Source organism: Pinus tabuliformis, chromosome 8 (assembly GCF_031772625.1).
Source record: "Pinus tabuliformis cultivar Carrire ecotype Pingquan chromosome 8, CPIR1, whole genome shotgun sequence".
Classification (NCBI taxonomy): domain Eukaryota; kingdom Viridiplantae; phylum Streptophyta; class Pinopsida; order Pinales; family Pinaceae; genus Pinus; species Pinus tabuliformis.
The window spans coordinates 1,652,931,174-1,652,948,924 of record NC_142294.1 but is presented as its reverse complement, the minus strand read 5'-3'; the positions used below and the strand labels follow the sequence as shown (position 1 = coordinate 1,652,948,924).

Sequence of the window (17,751 nt, the reverse complement as noted above, 5' to 3'; positions counted from 1 at the left end):
AGCTATATTTAGATGGTAGTCAACAAGGATATCTGGGTTTCATAGGTCTCCAAATTCCTTGGGATAATGTTGGTAGGCCATTTATATGGCCATACTATCAAGGATGTCTCCTTGGGAAGATGGATAGAACACAATTTGAAGCTTGTGCTCAACCATGCACCTATTTTTCATGTCTTGGTTAAGGGCTAGGTGTGTTTTATTTTTTGATTTGTTGAGGATTATAATCTTTTTCTTCAAAGTAATTGGAACTGGGGCCCTTTAGGGCTAGCAATATGAAAGTGATCTATGTACTTTGACCTGACTTGAGTTGGTGGCTATGAAAAAATATTGGGAAAATCTTTTAGCTTTTCCACTCATTTTCTAAATGGAAGATGCTCTACTTGTAATTGGCAATGAAATTTTCATATTTAGAGCACTAAACCATAAGTAGGATATCAAAATAAAGAGAATATAGGCCTAGATTCAAATTGAGGTTGATCTTAAGGATGGGTTGGTTAAAAATTGGATGTAGTTTTGGGTGAGTGAATTTGGCATCAAAAGGTGGATTACTGGAAGTTTCCCTTCTATTTTTTTTCTTTTCATGAACAAGGGAATTTGTAGGATCAATGTACATGATTTTATCCCTTTTTCAGAGGAAATTTAAATGTTTTTGTTAAAAATGTGTCTTTATATCTCTAGCGGTGTGGAGTTCCCTTCATTCACATAACAATTTGAGAGCTCGAAGAAAGATGTTGTGGTTGTAGACTCTATTGTAGCAGTTCAACATAGGGACAATCATGTGTTAGTTGTCAATTCTCCTAGTACATATTCACTTCTTTTTCTTGATGTTTTCCCTTGGTTTTTCCCCTTTTTTCTCCTTCGTCAATACCTCCTTTACAAGTCATGTCTTCATCTAGGTTAGTCATCCCTTCCCTAGAGCCCTACCCCCATGCCCTTATGGAAGCATTGGATTTTTCCTCTGGATTAAATATGTGGGGGGGGAATGTTTGTTCTAATGCATTTTCCATCCCATCCCTAAATGTGTGCCCCAGGAAAGGTTGTGCCCTACATTCTAGGGGTAACCATAAAGAAGATAGCTGCTCTTGTGGAGAGTTAGCTATGGATGTGATTGCATCCAATCCCATTGGTTGTAAGTATCACTTACTCAAGGCATAGGGGGAGCATATTTTGAATAATTTATAAGGTAGATAGGCCTCCATTGATACGGCCCTTGGAGAATTAAAATATTTGAATAAGACTTCATCATTATTGTCATTTTCTTTAATGAGAAGGATTGGAGGACCCATAAAAATATTGCCTTCGAAATATTTATCTTATCCCATAATTCCAATATAATTTTTATTCAAGAAACCATGTGCGAAGGATTTTTGGCTAGATTTTTTTTTGAATCTTAGATAGAAAAATGGTCATTTTTCACAGTTAACGCGGTAATGTAGTTGGGTGGTTAACTTCAAGATACAGATTTGAATGCAAATCTCTTTCCTCATCATCTTTCCATTATGTTATATGTGATGTTAGAATTAAAATATTTTGGTTTCTATTAATATATTATGAATTTTTACAACCCATATATTTGATAAATTCCCTTTTCAGAAGGTTTGGAAGTTGCAAGTGATTTGGAGGACCCATTCACTTTGGTGGGAGGAGATTTGAACTTAACTCTCTCCTTAAGATATGTCTAGGGAAAAAACCTAGAGTGGCTTCAGAAATCGAGTTATTTTTTTCCTTCTTGGAGAAACATCATCCGATTGATCTTGAGCTAGTCAAACTAGTTTTAACTTGGAGGAATTTTAGAGAAAATGATGATGTAGTGTCTAAAATACTAGATAAGTTTTGGTTTCCAAGGAACTGAAGAGTAGTGGTATTTTTCTTAATTCAATTTTTTTTGAAGGTGTCCTCTCTGATCATATACCTATTGTTTTCAAGTTGATTCCAGCGAGTAAATATCAAGTCACCCCTCTTAAATTCAACCATGTTTACCTTGAAGAAGAGGAATATCGACCATTTGTTGCTTCCTCTCAGGTTCATTTGTCTTCTTCTTTGTCTCCTCACTCATGAGCCCATTTTCCAATTTTTAAATAATTTAGCCAAATTCAAAGTTTCAACAAAGAAATGGGTTTAAATCTTATGCTATAAGATCTTAGGTCAAATGGAGGGAGATAGAAAAGAAACTGCCAACCTATATGAGGAATTGGATTCAAACAATTTAAGTGTCTCTCATTAAAATGAGTTAAACGTTTTGGAGGCTTGCAAACATTCCTTTCTAGAAATGAATATAGATATTGGAGTTTGAAAAGTAGGTATATGTTGACGGTTCTGGATACAACCAACATGCAGGGGGTATCCCCGATGTGAAGTCCCAATTAGACCTCACATTGTTTGGAGTAAGAGACCCATCTGGAGTATCAGCCCAACCACCATAAGATTAAGGTTCATCTTTCCTGCAATGGTTAACATAAGATATTAACACATAACCTTCAAAATCAGCAAGTAAGTTGACACTATGAAGCACCAATTTCAATGTGTAAAAGGAGACCTTCATGAGGGGAGACAAAAGTGAGTCTCTAGGATGAAATTAATAGTATTATCCTAGAAGAGACACATGCGATCAAGGAAATATTAGCTATTTATCTAGAACAATAGTTCACATAGACACAAATATCATTAAAACACATACAACACAAATTCAACAAGATAAGTACCAAAGTCAATGAAGTAGTTCAATTTCCTTATTGCATGCGAACAAAACACATACCGTAAAAATATAAACAATATTCTTACTGCATTCATGATACATGCATGAAAATGTGTCGGCTCATTGAGGTTCAATTATCAAGTGAAATATACAAGTAAACAGATACAATGGTTGACACTAGTTCCAACAGTGGAAATTTAAGTCACTTATTGCTTCTCTAATGAATGATCTTCTCTCCTATGCCAAGTTAGAGAAGCCAAAGCTAGCTCTCCAAAGCCTAAGCATCCTAAAGCCCTTTTCTTGAGTTATGAGGTTGATTTTATAACAAGTGGAATGACCTTTCATATCCCCATGACTCTTGAACTACCCTCAAGACTCTTAGACTTCCAATGTGACCTTTGAATTTCTATAAGACTTTTTGACTTTGCCTAAATGACTCTTGAACTTCTATTAAACTCTTTTGTCCACATATGATTCTTGGACTTCCACACATTTACACTTTTTCCTTTTCCTTTTGATAATTACAGCATTACATCCACAAGCGATGTGGCATGACACATGGAAACATATTGACCATTGTGATGACACTTGTACAATTCACAACTTGACAATGATGACATGGAATTCATGATGAGGTGGAAATGCCATGCTTCTCTCTTGCTGCTAAGTCTTAGACTTCTTCATGATAGATATGATCAGCACTTCATCTTCATAAAATATTTTTTTTGTTCTTCATATTCACCCTCTGAAGGTTCTTGGATCAACATCAAGACCTACTGAGCTATAATGAAATGTCTTCATTCTGTCATGGTCCTGGATTTGCTTGATGTCTTCATGATGGTTCTTCTTTGTGCTTCTTCTCTACAAGTGCTTCTTTGTCTCTTATCCTAAAAATCTTCCTTGAGAATCATCTTGTCATGCTGAGATGGTACACCTGCCACTGAAGATCACTCATGACAAGGAAAAATAAATCTTGAAATCATCTATCCTACCTCTACCTAGCTCATAGAAGAATCTTCTTGTGAAGGCCTGTGAAAGGACTTGAGAGGGAAAGGCTTGATGAAGAAGGCACAATTGAGCTTAATAATGCCTTATAAAGACACCATTTTTCACTGTTACTGTGCCATACGTTATGACGAAATGACTTTCCATGGTCCATCATAGTGGGAAAGTGTAAGGGACAGTGTGATGAGCTTCCTGACTAAAACTGCACCATGCACTAAGCTCAAAGGAGTAGGAGACAGTGAAATCATAATTGATCTAGGTAGTGAACAAGAGATGAGCCCGCTATTAACTAAAAGTGCACCATGCGCTCAAGGAGAGAGAGAGAGACTACTTGGGCATAGGGCACAGTCACAAGGGACAAGGAGGAACCATTATTTCTTAATAGTGTGTTATGCACCAGAGAGGCTCAGTTAGGGCGCAAGGTAAAAAGACAGTCGAAAACGATTTCCAATTGTTACTTGAGAGTGTTTCATGTGCTTTTAAAGAGATAGAGGACCATTATTTTTCCAAAGTAGACTTTTGAAAGGAGAGAAGGTCCTTGTTCTTCCAAAGTGTGCCAAAATTATCCTTTTTTTCTCGAAGTTCACTCAAAGGGTCCTTATTGTTCCAAAATGCACTCAAAGGGACCTTGTTGTTTTGAATTTCACTCTAAGGATCCTTGTTTTTCCAAAGTGCGCATTTTTCCCAAAGTGTGCTTTTGAAGGGAGAGAATGTCCTTTTCTTCCAAAGTGCACCTTTGAAGGGAGATAATTCTATTGGGAATGGTTTTCTTCAACATTGGCTAATTGTTCATTAAAGATGCATTGTGTGCCCAAGAGGGCTCACAGGAAGAGGAGATTGTGTAGTTAGCTAAGGGAAGTAACAAAGATCAAGTCACTTTGCCCAAGGAAAGGCTTCATGCACTGTGAAAGGGGATATATCTCATCAATGAGGCTCATGAAATGATATGCTCATTACTTGGTGAAATATTATAGCTTTCATAACTTGCACTAGGTAGTAGGACCAAGAAGAGCTCCAAAATAGCTAACTGTGGGATCAGCAAAGTAAGAGTGGGAAAAAGAAACAAAACTTATAGCTTGATGACTTTAATTGTAAAAATACACAACGGTATTTGTAGTAATAGTTTATTAATATATATAAAATGTTTAAGATGAGAAATGTTACAATGAGGACCCACATATATACCTAGGCAGGTGTCCTTTCATGACTGATCATGTCTTTTAGACATGCCTTTTCACTTAACTTAATGACTATTTAACATAATCAATATTTGATTATTTATTATTTACACTGTTTATATTCATTTTATGTAATTTATATTTGTAACATTTCCTTCCTCTTTGAAAAGATTTGTTCTCAAAGCTTATTCGCTAATAATTCTTTCCTTGCCCATGTATTTCCTATATGTGTAAGTCATTGGTACTATTTGTCTTGGAATCAAGGTTTTTCGATTTCTCCTTCTATTTTTTTTTTGTTTTTTTAAATAATTAAATTATATAATTAGATTAATGAAATTATATAATTAATTAATTAATTAATTTAATTAATAATAATCATAATAATAATAATAATAATAATAATAATATTATTATTATTATTATTATTATTATATAAATCGATAAATCAATTTAATTAATTTTTATATTTCATAACTGTATAAAATACATAGTTAGTAACTTAATGGACTGTAATGACTCGACGAGGCAGAGTCACATTGTTTGACTTATCCACCGTTTGACCATACACCACGCCATTTCAATCTGTGTAGGAATTAACATAAAGGGAACGAATCGAAGTGGATCATGACCGCTAGCGTAGTCTTAGCAACGTAAACGGAATCTCAACAGAATGGCAGCGAGGATTCGGCAGCAGCTACCAGGCAGTGGATTGAGGAGAGACAGTACACAAAAGGGAATTGGCGGTGGATGCAGTTTGGACTGCAGAATTGGTAGCGTGGATGGAAGACTTCGAAGCGTCGATTAAGAGGTGTCATGGTGAAGTAAAATTGGTGGAGAGAAAATATGATGGTGTAGTGTTTGACTAATAACCCTACTCGTTTGACAGCACTGTGTAACTGGAGGTGGTGCTCACACCTCTCGTAAAGACACTTGAGAGTATTTGTAGAATCATTGGGCATGGTCTTTTTATAATCCTGAAATGTTCCTTTAAAAGGTGTTGGTCTTCCTTGAGATACCACCCATAATTGATAAACACTTCCATAAATTAGATGTTCATCATGACTAACTATTAAAACCCCTTCTTGGAAGAGAAAGAGCCCTTGAATAAGTGCCTCGACAACATCTAGATCAAAATGGTTTGAAGGCTTATCCAATAGAAGAAGATGAGGTTTATTGAAGGTAATTTTGGCAAAAGCTACCCAACTTTTCTGACCACCTGACAATGTATACATGGGTTGAAGTGAAAGGTTCCCTATGATGCCAAACAACCCTAAATGCGCCCATAGATTTTGTTCTAAGACACTAGGGAAGAACCACATCATATAAAATAGAGGATTATATGACAAATCAAGCTCATCAACATGGTGCTAACTAAAGACAGTCATGCGAACCTTTGATGATCGGAAAATTGTACCAAGGCTTAGTTGTAACTCCCCAAAAATTAACTTTAGCAAGGTTGACTTGTGAATACCATTTGATTGTTAATATCTATACCAAAATTTAGGTTCTTGAACAATACAGATCCCCCTAGGTATCCAAATGATGCATCACTAAAATTGATAATTGGAGCACTTGGCCTATCCTCAGGAGTGGGAAACTCAAACTTATAGTCTAGATCATTGACAATAACATCCATATGACCACTATGATCCAAATCATTAATTCTTAATTGAACAAGTGAATATCTTTTTGCATTATAATGGAACTTATCAATGAAATACTGCATATGAGCCTTTGAGCATTCATTTGAATCAAAATATTTTTGTTGATTGCACAATTGTTTGTCTTGATTTCTCTCAAATGTATCATAGTCACCCTTGTAACTTATTAGTTTCTTTTTATGTAAATGTAAAATATATGTAACCACCTTGTTCAAGAATTCTCTAGCATGTGATACAACAATAAATGTTTTTGGCCATTTCAAAAGATATGATTCCATCCATAGAATTGCATGAAGATCAAGGTGATTAGAGGGTTAGTCAAGTAAAATCAAGTCTAGTTCTATAAAAAGAGCACGTGCAAGAGTAGTTTGCATACACCGCTCTCCATAAAAGGCCTTTTTTGGTTTTTGTTGCATATCTGGAGTGAAACTAAGTCCTTCAAGAATAGATGTTGCACGAGACTCCATATAATAAGAGTCAATATATTCAATCCTTTTATATATTTGTTGAAGCCTCTCAGATGTATCCTTGTAACTTATTATCTTTCTCCCATGTATATGTAAAATATCCATAACCACAGTGTTTAAGAATTCTCTAACATGTGACACAACAATAAATATTTTTGGCCATTTCAAAAGATATGATTCCATCCATAGAACTGCATGAAGATCAAGGTGATTAGTGGGTGTTTCAAGTAAAATCAAGTCGGGTTCTATTTAAAGAGAACATTCAATAGAAATCCTCATACGCCACCCTCAAGAAAAGGCCTTTGTTGGATTTTGTTGCATATCTGGAGTGAAATTGAGTCCTTCAAGGATATACTTTGTACGAGACTCCGCAGAATAATAATCAATATATTCAATCCTTTTATATATCTGTTGAAGCCTATCGGACGTATCCTTATCCTCAGTGGCTCTTTGAGCTTCAAATCACCCATTCTAGTAGCAACATCCTTATCAACATCTCTCTATTGTGCCACCAATATAGCTTCTTCTTCCAAGAGTTGAGTTATCTACATGTCAGAGTTTAGAACACACTAGAGTGTAGTAGTATCATAACCAACTACCTCTTTCTCTACATGTAAAATTTGGTAGTTCTTGGGGATACCATCAATTGAATGTAGGGCCATATGTCGTAGTAGTGTTTTTTTCCCTCTACCATTCATTCCAATCAAACCATAGTGTTTGTCATATGACAAAGTAATTGAACCATCCTTAATGAGTTCTCGACCTCCAACAGAAATTTTAAAATTTGTCATGTGAATTTCCTTCACGGTCAATCATTCATCCCCATTTCCAATGATCACTTTCTTCTTTAGGTTCTTCTACAACATTTTCCTCTTTATCACCATCAATGTCTTCTTCAACATCTTCCTCGTTGTTATGATATTTTTCATCTTCTTGCTTCTCAAGATAGTCCTCATCCACCTCATCTTCATCCTTATTATCATCATTTTGATCAAAATCTTCCTCTTTTGCTTCACCTTATTTCATTTCTTCATTGTCACTATCATCTTCCTTATTATTGATTTCCTTTATACATGCCTTAACTTCTGCATATGACTTCTCCCATTGTTGAACCTTTTCTTGAATTTTACTAAACTTCTCAATGAATTCAGGATGTAAATGTAATGGAATATTGTGCAGCAAACAACGTTCAAAGATTCACATGGTTATATTGTGTGGCGGATAATGTTCAAAGTCGCACATGGCTCTGATACCACTGAAGCAAAAAAACTTATAACTTGTCGACTTTAATTGTAAAAATACATAAAGGTATTTGTAATAATAATTTATTAATATATATAAAATGTACAAGTTGAGAAATGTTACCACATATATACCTAGGTAGGTATCCTTTCATGACTGAGAATGTCTTTTGTACATTCCTTTTCACTTAACTTAATGATTATTTAACATAATCAATATTTGATTATTTAGTATTCACATTATTTATATTCATTTTAATTTATGTAATTTATATTTGTAACAGAAAAGCATCTGAAAAAGGCTTAAACATGGATCACACACATGAATGCCATCAATACAAGCTAGGGGAATGCACAAGACTCATGAACAACAATCACACCTTGAAATGATAGCAAAGTGACACTTATTTCTAAGTGTGATAGTTAAGACGACATATTGCGACACTTATAACACACGTTGCAAGAAAAGTGTTGAATGTGACCAAAAAGTTTTCTAAGCTATAAGAATGTCTATAGCATATATTATAATGGTATATAGGATCATTCGATGTAGAGTGTGCTAGAGATACCTCTAGTGATGTGCAAATGTGTGACACATATAGGAGTTATAAGAGTTAAGAGCTACACTTGCAACAAAAAGAAAAAGTGAAAACGACACTTGAAAAAAGCTAAAAATGTGAAGCATACACATAACATAGTGAAGATAACATGATGAAGACACTTGCTAAAGTGAAAGAAAGAAAAAGCGATAGTCACGAAAGTGAAAGTGACACTTGTGAACACAAAGGTGCACAAAAGCGACAATTGAGAAAACTCAAAGAAATAGAAGTAAAATCACAAATAAAGTGAGAGGGATTTTCGAGTGGTGTGGCACACTGACTGTTGGAATGGGTTGAACACTACACAGGAATTCTCTTGAGGGACTGAATTATGCCTATTCAAGCTTGCATGAAGAATTTTCATTTATGAATTCAACAACGAATGAGCATGTGTGAGCAAGTGGCTTTGACAATTAGAAACTGGGAAGAAGACTTAAACACTTAGTAGAAAATCAATTGACCATGAAGCGGGTATGGGATGAAAAATCATAAGATCCTCATATGCTCCAAAACTTAAATGTAGGAAAAATTTTGGAGGGTGTTGATTGTAGCATCAACACTTAGCGACACACTTGTAGAACTCCAACTTCTATGTTCAGGTTTTATGTTTAAGTACAAGGTCTCAATCTTTCAGGAAGTATTGATTTTCCATGTAGGTTATGTCAACCTTACTACTTATCCCACTTAAAGATATATTCTCTTTGAAACACATCAACATAAGACTAGTCATGCCTCAATTATTTCGATAGGGGAGAAGGATAATAAGTATATCGAGTTGTTTATAATCAGAGTTAAGCACATTCCATAGTGTTTCTCCACTGCTAGTAATCTGATTGAATACTTGTTATAGACATTTTTGTGCCTTACAGCTATAAGCATGAAATGTCCATAATCCAAGGGATCCAAAGTCCCTAAACATGTTGTTCCTACCCCTAGAGGAACAAGGCTAACAAACCACAGCAATTCACAGAAGTTCTCCACCAGAAACTGCTCAAAAACAAGTCAATTCAGGATCAATTCAGAGGCTCCACTAGCTGCCTGCGTTGAAATGCAGAGGCTACACTGGCTGGTTGCATTGCAACGCAGGTGGAAGCACTACCAGGGTGCGCTGAGCGGGAAATGACAAATGGCAGGGTCCTTTGTGCGAGGTGTAAAGACTGTGGAAGCTTCCAGAATCTTCCTCCATGACACTTGCCTTGATGAGTTCGACTAAGTGATGAGTAAGAGGCTCTTAGTCTCCAAGTGGAAGCAAGAACTGACAGAGGGAGAGGACACTAGTCAGATCTCAAGCTGACTCATCCTCTCTCCAAACATCTATATATGGATCTCTCCTCTATGAGATCCAGGAGGCTGGAATTTTGTTATTGCAAAGAATTGTTGTTGGTTTGAGATTGGAATCATTGGGTGCTTAATGCTTTGAAGGGAGGTGAAGAAAGGATTTCATTCGCTGGGAGGTAGATGCTGGATTGGAACTCTCTTGGTTGTATCTCCTCCTGAACCTTGTTATTCATCAATAAAGCTATCTTGGTTTCTCCTATATACTGATGTATCTTTGATGTATGATTGCGTTAGTATGTTTAGTTTATTTCTAATCCTGAACTAGTTATGAATATGAATCTATGTCTTTGTGTAGTGTTATCTTCTTGTGATCTTGCAGGAACCTGTTGAAGCTGGGCGAGCGAGAAGGCAAGTAGCTGGGAACTCTCAAAGAGAAGAGAAACCGGATCGAGGGACAAACGGAAGACACCGGTTAGTCCATCCATCTCTCTTCATTCTTAATTCATAAAGGAAGAATACTAGAATAGCTGTTTATGTTTGTTGCTAAGGCACTGTCACACCTTAGGTGGATAGGATCGTCCTGCATAGGAATTTTTCCCCACAAAAAATTGGCGACCATACTGGGGAGATCTGTTTAGTCATTTTATTTGTGTCTCTATCATTGTTTGTTTCATAGACTCAAGAGTAGCAATCGAACTGCATCTGCTATTTTTAGATGCAAAGTAGATAGCTGTTGCTTTGATCCAATCACTGGATTTGTCTATGATCTGAACAATGGACTCACAAATGATTTGATGATCCTTTTTGATAGATCTTAGCCCTCCTTCAAATCATCCCTTTGATTGTACCTTGCTTGTTGCTTTTATTTGGCCTGAAACCGTAGATTAATCAGCAAACCGTGACCCAGAACCCAGAGAAGAACTCTCGTTTCTACTTCAGCGCGGACTCTATGAAGAGGTTCTGCATTTCAACGCAGGTCCCGTGAAGGCTACCTGCGCTGAATGTCAAAACCTTTGTGTTGGGGGTGCGCTGATCCAGCTTAGGCCTTGTGCAGCTGGGGTTCTCTGCTCTGTTTTGCCTTGTTTTGATCTCTGATTTCTACAGCCTGTAACCAACATAGGTACCTGTCTGATAACTCCTTTTCTCTGCTTAAATTCCGCTTCCTTTTGTACAAAAAGACTGTGAGTGTTTTTATGTGTTTGTGGCATCATTTACAGTTTTCCTTTGCAAGAGTGAAATAGTCATCCTGTACCCCTTGATTCAGATCTGTTGATTGTGATCTTAGCAGAGAGTTCATTGGTTGTTTACAGTTGATTATACGTTTACTTTTGCTTTTGGTTTGAGTTTGTCTCTTTTAAGTGTCGAAACAAGTGTTCATTTCGAAAGTCATAAAGTGTTGTATTCTCTTCTACCCTTTCTGATTTCGAAAAAGTAAACTTGTTTGTATTTGTCATTTAAAAGCAAATTCAAAGTTGTACAAAAAGCTTTCTTTTTAGGCATCAATATTAAGAGAGCGGAAAACAAACACTTGCATTGTGCATTTGCATCTTGATAGTTTGCATGCTTGATTTAGGAAAAGTGCATTTAGAGTGTGTTGATTGCTCTTTGAGAAAAGATGGTGTATTTCTTTTCCCTTTGTAGCTAGGATTTTCATTGTTGAAAAAGAGATAAAATTTGTTTATCATCTTTTAGATTGCATTTAGGAGTTGTATCTACATCTCGTGGTGAACCTCAAAAGGCAAACTTCTAAGAAATATCAACATAAAATAAACTAAATGAACTTAATAACGCTTTGTAACATAACGCACAACATAGAGGTCTAGGCTAGAGACGTGTTCCGGCGTCGTAAAACCTGGTATCTGTTGGCCTCGCTGATGGTTGGGTGATTCCTCCTGAGGGACCAAAAGTGCCAGTACGGATTGTGCTCCCACGTACCGTCGCGTATATATTGGGAGACCCCTATAGGCTTAAAACCTTTATCCTTAGGAAGTCGTGTCGACCGCCCTACTGATCGCAATGCACCGAACACAGCATTCGGGAAGATTGACTGTCGTACCGTAAAACGTATTCTGCAGTTTTGTGATTGGTTTGGCACACCCTCTACCTAGATCTCCAGAGCAGTTTCTTTTGGCCTTTTTCAGACTCTATAACAGAAAAAGTCCATCCGAGCATTTGTCACTTCGGGCTCATTAAAACATCGAAGGCGACTAGAGTCATATTTTTTTTTTCTCGACTCTTTAAAATTGAAAAAACAAGTTGTGTCTAAAGCGTCATTAAAATTTATTTTAACGGAATAATAAATCACCCTTATTCCCGCGTTGATCTTTCGGTTGAGAAAATGGAGCCCTCCAACCAATGAATTCCCCTTGGTGGAAATCCTAGTCCCTTCTCCTCTTGGGGAGATGTTGGAGCACCCCATATGGCCACATTGTCGCTTCCAGGACTGACAATTGGCTTGCCTGTCTGGCTCTTCTCAACTAATGTTGTTCAAAACACCACTACTCCTGAATAATCGAATCAGCAGTTAGACCAGTCCAGAGCTGCCCACCAGCCTTTCACTTCCTCTAACTCTTCTTCTCCTCCTTCCTCTTCACGTGATGGAGCTGGCAAAGCTAAAAGCCAAGCTCCTAAGGAGAAGAAGGAAAAGAAGAAGAAAGAGAAGAAGAAGAAGGAGCCAAAAGCGACTCGGGGCAAGCTAATGGCGTCTAATGAAAATCCACACACTGCACTGACCAGGCCTAAATCGCCATGTGTCATATGCAAGGGAGACCACTTTCACAGAGATTGTCCTTGCATCCCGCGGATACTAAGGGGCCTGGTCTCCCCAATTGCACAATTCGGTGGCGTCAACCTCTGATAGCCATGTTGACAGCACACCGTCAACTAGTGAAAGTGAAGCCACAGGACAGAGAGGGAAAGCTAGATTTCCCTGCAAACTGTGTGAAGGCGACCATGCCATCCACCGTTGTCCCTTCTTAGACGAGGCTAAAAAAGTTTTGGAAGATCGCCTGGTTTTACCAGCGCGACTTCCTCCTGGATATCAAAAACTCCTGCCAAGTCCTTCACCAGTTGAGAACCTGTCTGGCCCGCTCAAGTGGTCAGCCGAAGCACCTATCATTGAGAATGAACCATCCGAATCCATACCTGACGAAAGTCAAAAGGTCGAGGCGGCAGTTGACCCGGTCTTGCCTTCAGAGGTTCTATCTTCGAATGATACCGTCACAGAAGAGAATAAAGACGACACCGTCCAAATTCTCTTCATCAACACAGACTCCGACGAACAAGGGGGCAATTTTCCCATTCCTTTATCGCAGGAAGGAACTTCGTCAGAGTCATACCTGGCCGTATATTCAGTCCCACCACCAAGAAACCTAGTTGTATCCTTCGATTGGAACCAACTAGGCAGACCCCGGTTGCCAGCAAGCATACCATTCAGAATTATCGTTCAAATATACAAAATGGTAATGGCTGGCACCATCATTGACGAGGGGGCATCTGTGAGTATCCTTTCCTCTATTGCTTGGAAATTGCTTGGTTCGCCAGCGCTTTTGCCTGAAATGAGAAATCTGACAGGCTTTGATAAAGGAACCATCGACCTTTAGGGATCCTCCCCAATGTGCCTATCACATTGAAAGGGAAGACCATTCAAATGAACGTGATGGTTGTTCAAAGACCCTTGGATTATAACCTACTCCTTGGATGAGACTATATATATTGCATGGGAGCCATCGTCTCCTCACTCTTTAGAGTAATGTGTTTTCCGCACGAAGGAAGAGTGGTCAAGCTCGTAGACCAGCTTTCATTTCCCGGATCACGCATCGCAAATAGTCATATACCATCCCTAAATGGTCTCTTCACGCAAGAAATGTCTCAACCCACGGTCCGTCCTCCCGATGAGCGCGAGTAATTTGGAGGGATATGACTGGAACCCAGGGGGCATGCGTCCTGGTCTGCTTCGGTAGGAAAACTTTGGGTATAGGGTAGGTTTCCGCGGGAGAATATGACTAGTCTGTACCCCGTCCGTCTTGGAAGAGGGGTTATTCTAGAATAAGATTCTTTTTTCAAAGTTATGTGAGTTGACAGATGGAGTCTCTCACCTTTTTCTATCTCGGTAGACACCGCCGAAGAAGTGTTTTGTTCGCTGCATTGATGAAACAATCTTTGGGTAACCTGAAAGAGGTAGGCCTCTCCCGGTAAAACAAATGTTTTATTGGACTAAGAAGGGGTAACCTTGAAATCGTACTTTATGCCTGGGGGCATGCAAACCTTTTGGAGTGCAAGCAAGGGGCGACTATTTATTTTTTAAATTTTTAGGTCCTCCCTTTTAACCTGTAGGTCTAACCCTTTAAACTCGTAGGATTAGTCGTTTTCGAACTTGCATAACGAAAGGATGTGGGGCATAGCTTTGGTAAGGCGCAAGCTCCATAAAAAATGGCATCTTACATGAGACATTCTTATCACATGACTGGATTAATCGAGCAGTTTTAGCACACAGTTCATGCTCGTTAAAAAATAAACGCAAGATCCGAGCAGTTTTAGTGCATAGTTCATGCTCGTTAAAAAATAAACATAAGATCGATCAAATGTTTCCACCTGCGTTTAAGCTCGTTAAAAAAAGAACTATTCCGGTAAATAACCACCATGAATGTAATATCATCAGCCATTAAAGCCTTGGTCGTGTTTGCCCATCACCTCCACTTTTCCATTGGCCGATCATTCACCTCCATATGATTATTTACCCATTTTGAGGAACAGCTACGAAGAGTGATTTCACTACCCATCCTTGTGACACTGCCGTGATTTGGAAATTCCAATCCTTCCCTGGAATCAGCTGCTACCCTTTTTATCACTCGTTCCTCAAAAGACGAGTCTTATTTAAGCTCTTTTCATCTGACTCGTGAAATATGAAAAGATTGCCGAGTTTTGGCCTTCCAGCTCGATAAAGTGACCGGAAGAGCTATCCCTCCTCTAGATTTTAATCTTTTTGGACCTGAGGGATTATTGCACAAAAAGATCGAGCGCTTGTTTTTTGGCTCGTTAAAGATATCGAAAATTCATCCCTTCTGTATTGTTTTATACTTTTTCGGACTTAAGGGATTAGATGACGAAAAAGGACTTTTGGAGTTAACTTTATGTACCTTTTCAGACTCTCTAAAGATGAAAAGGACCGAGTTATCCTTGTCGTTAGACTCGTTAAATGCATGAAATAGCGACAAACTTGTCTTTAGACGAGAACGAGTTTCACTACCACTAGGCTCGTTAAAACATAGCGATGGACTTGCCCGAAGGGCAAGTTATAGAACAAGCATATGTTATCCTCCTCAAGCTTGACAAAAATAAAGAGGTACTGGTCAGCAATGACTGGGGAAAAATTGGGAGAAACTCAAGAAAACTTTGATGGTAGCAAGTCGCTCTTGAACATGACACTTTTCCTCCGTACCACAGTCGGGTTGGGTTGTTTCATTCACCGGTCACATCACCATGGTCTCGCCATACCATCCATATTTGGGGTAATGCTACCGATCCATCGCATAAGTGTCACCATATGTTCAAGAGAAGTCGTTCAGAGAAGTCACCTGTGTCCCATCCACTACCATACATTATACTCTTTCATGACCGCCACCCTGAATCATATGTCATCAGATCGTTTTCACCTCCATCAAAATCATTAGCTTCGTTCCGTGTCATTGATGTGGGATTCATTAAGGCCCTCCTTTGACAGATCACTTCTTGTCGACATCAGCTCATTATCCAAGAAGTTGATCTAGGAACACCCCCTTCAGTACTTTGAAGCTTGCATGCCTCAATGGCAAGTTTCTCACTTCCGGCGACAGGTACACATCAATGACCTTCGACCGAAAGATTTTGCGTGGTGTTCGACGCCAAGTCCTCTATTCACACCGCGTGAATTGTACTACAGTACCTTGAGGGTCATCTTCATTATCGGTGATTCCTCTCGCGCTTGTTAACAGTTTACATCATTGACTGGTAATCAAGTGATGTCTTTCCATGTTCGACTTCAGAGCAATTCTCACATTGATGGACTTGTACTTAGAGTGAAGATTGGACGAGATTGAAGACCCCAAATCTAGTTTCATCCATCCGGGCTGTGATATATATTCAGAAAATAAAGACATAGAAATGTACAGCTTTACAGCACAGATAATCATCCTTCCAAAAGGATGATGGCTCTATCAGAATCATCAGTCTATCATCAGTCGTTTGTCTGTTATATGTACATGAAAATGAATTTATAAAGCTGAGCATGGGAATGCCCGCCTCAGCTAGATCGTGAAAAAGTATGAAAATAATGTATTGTATTGTATTGTATTACAGGTCTCCTCCCAGCATTGAAAGAACTTCGGATCCTCCTAATAAAGCATTTCACCCGATAAACGGCCTCATACTTTAGGGGGCAACTGTTATAGACATTTTTGTGCCTTACAGCTATAAGCATGAAATGTCCATAATCCAAGGGATCCAAAGTCCCTAAACATGTTGTTCCTACCCCTAGAGGAACAAGGCTAACAAAACACAGCAATTCACAGAAGTTCTCCACCAGAAACTGCTCAAAAACAAGTCAATTCAGGATCAATTCAGAGGCTCCACTAGCTGCCTGTGTTGAAATGCAGAGGCTACACTGGCTGGTTGCATTGCAACGCAGGTGGAAGCACTACCAGGGTGCGCTGAGCGGGAAATGACAAATGGCAGGGTCCTTTGTGCGAGGTGTAAAGACTGTGGAAGCTTCCAGAATCTTCCTCCATGACACTTGCCTTGATGAGTTCGACTAAGTGATGAGTAAGAGGCTCTTAGTCTCCAAGTGGAAGCAAGAACTGACAGAGGGAGAGGAAACTAGTCAGATCTCAAGCTGACTCATCCTCTCTCCAAACATCTATATATGGATCTCTCCTCCATGAGATCCAGGAGGCTGGAATTTTGTTATTGCAAAGAATTTTTGTTGTTTTGAGATTGGAATCATTGGGTGCTTAATGCTTTGAAGGGAGGTGAAGAAAGGATTTCATTCGCTGGGAGGTAGATGCTGGATTGGAACTCTCTTGGTTGTATCTCCTCCTGAACCTTGTTATTCATCAATAAAGCTATCTTGGTTTCTCCTATATACTGATGTATCTTTGATGTATGATTGCATTAGTATGTTTAGTTTATTTCTAATCCTGAACTAGTTATGAATATGAATCTATGTCTTTGTGTAGTGTTCTCTTCTTGTGATCTTGCAGGAACCTGTTGAAGCTGGGCGAGCGAGAAGGCAAGTAGCTGGGAACTCTCAAAGAGAAGAGAAACCGGATCGAGGGACAAATGGAAGACACCGGTTAGTCCATCCATCTCTCTTCATTCTTAATTCATAAAGGAAGAATACTAGAATAGTTGTTTCTGTTTGTTGCTAAGGCACTGTCACACCTTAGGTGGATAGGATCGTCTTGCATAGGCATTTTTCCCCACAACAATACCCCAACAAAGTCACCTCAGGGAAACACAAGCATCACTTCACTACCAACAGGCCTATTTAGTACCCTGATGAAGTTGCTTGCTTCACCTATATGTGCAAGAAACATTTCTCTTATTCACCCTTTATTTAATTTTCTTAGTGATATGATTGAATATTTTATTA

At 38.5% G+C, this 17,751-nt stretch overlaps 1 pseudogene; it reads right to left on the bottom strand.

Moving 5' to 3' along the window:
* The window catches only part of LOC149242521 (ABC transporter F family member 3-like), a 93,600-nt pseudogene that overhangs the window by 44,800 nt on the left and 31,049 nt on the right, over nt 1-17,751 (bottom strand).